Below are 2,189 nucleotides of genomic sequence, written 5' to 3'. Positions count from 1 at the left end.
GTGAAGGTGACCTCAGTTAACTTCAGTTATGTGGGTTATACTTGTAATTATGTCTGGGGTTACCTCAGGTACCCATGTTATAAAGAATGCTTTTTAGATAGTTTGCTAGTGTAAACATTTATGTTGTAATCAAACAATTTCTTTATTTTAAATGAAGGACTTCATAGATGGGTATTGTTTATGTGATATATTGGAAAGGCGACTTAAGTTAACTTGATATGAATGGATAATACTTGTTTCTATTTTATGAGTTACCTGAGGTAACCGCGCATGACAGAATATTTAGTAGATACTTTGCTAGTATATGCATTTATGGTGTAATACACCAACCTCTTAATTTTTAATGTAGGAATTCTTTGAAGTTATATTGTTTATGTGATGTATATGTAAAGGTGATCTGAATTAACTTCAGTTAAATAGGTTGTATTTGCTGTTATTGTTTTGGTTACCTCAGGTAACCCAGCTATGAAAGAATTCTTAGTTGATACTTTGCTAGTGTATACATTCATATTGTTATTCCACAATTTTTTAATTTGAAATGTAGGACTTCATAGATTTGTATTGTTTATGTGATGTATATATATTTAAAGGTAACCTGAGTGAACTTGAGTTAGATGGGTTATCTTTGTTGTGATTGTTTTGGTTATCTGAGGTAACCCTGTCACGTAAAAATACGTCGTAGATAGTTTTCCAGAGTATACATTTAACTTCTAATAAACCATTTACTTTATCATTTTGGACTTCATAGATAAGTATTGTTTATATGATATTCAGGAAAGGCGACTTTAGTTAACTTAATTTGAATGGATTATATTTGTTGTTATTTTTGAAATAACATGAGGTATCTCTGTTATGAAAGAATACTTCGTAGATAATTTGTTGGTATATGCATTTATGCTGTAATGACACAATTTCTAAATCTAAAATGTAGGACTTCATAGATTTGTATTGTGTATGCGAGGTCTATATAAATGTAACCTGAGTTAACTTGAGTTGAATGGGTTGTATTTATTGTAATTATTGGGGTTACCTCATGTAACCCTGTCGTGAATGAATACTTCGTAATACTTTGGTAGTGTTTACATTTATAGTAATAAACAAACTTCTTTATTTCAAATGTAGGACTTCATGAAAGTTGTATTGTTTATTTGATTTACATGTAAAGGTGATCTCAATTTACTTCAGTTAAGTTAAGTGGGTTATAATTGTAATTATATCTGGGGTTACCTCAGGTACCCATGTTATAAAGAATCTTATTAGATGGTTTGCTAGCGAAAACATTTATGTTGTAATCAAACAATTTCTTTATTTTACATGTACGCCTCATAGATGTGTATTGTTTATGTGATATATCGGAAAAGCGACTTTAGTTAACTTGATATCAATGGATAATACTTGTTGCTATTTTATGGGTTACCTGAGGTAACCCTGTCATAACAAAATACTTAGTAGATACTTTGCTAGTATATGCATTTATGCTGTAATAAACCACTTTCTTCTTTTGTTATGTAGGAATTCATTGAAATTATATTGTTTATGTGATGTATATGTAAAGGTGATCTGAATTAACTTCAGTTAAATAGGTTGTATTTGCTGTTATTGTTTGGGTTACCGCAGGTTACCCTGTTATGAAAGAATTTTTAGTACATACTTTGCTAGTGTATACATTTATATTTTAATTACACAATTTCATAATTTTGTAATAGAATGTAGGATTTCATAGATTTGTATTGTTTATGTGATGTATATATAAAGTTACCTCAGTTGACTTGAGTTTAATGGTTGTATTTGTTGTTATAATTGGGGTTACCTCAGGTAAACCTGTCATGAATGAATACTTCAGATCATTAATTGAACTTTTATAAAAAAAAAAAAAAAGTTTATAATTTTACCAGCCATCCCCACCCTACACGTACATACGAAATGAATCATTTGGGAAGTTTGTTGACATCTTTGGTATTTGGTCACATTAAAATTTGGTATTAAGATCTATCTAAATAAGAACTATATTTTCGTGCGTATTTAATCAATGACGCATTACCACGATTACCTCAGGGCACCGATTACCTCAGGAGCGGACCTAACTGCCACCTGCAAGCGGACAAGACACGTACTGTTCGATCTCGTTATCCGGAGTTTACTGATTCCTTTTCCGAATTTGGTTTTTATTTAGATTATTCTAAAGGGGA

The sequence above is a fragment of the Mytilus galloprovincialis genome, chromosome 14 (assembly GCF_965363235.1).
Source record: "Mytilus galloprovincialis chromosome 14, xbMytGall1.hap1.1, whole genome shotgun sequence".
In the NCBI taxonomy this organism is placed as follows: Eukaryota; Metazoa; Mollusca; class Bivalvia; order Mytilida; family Mytilidae; genus Mytilus; species Mytilus galloprovincialis.
Note: the sequence above shows the minus strand (reverse complement) of the source record.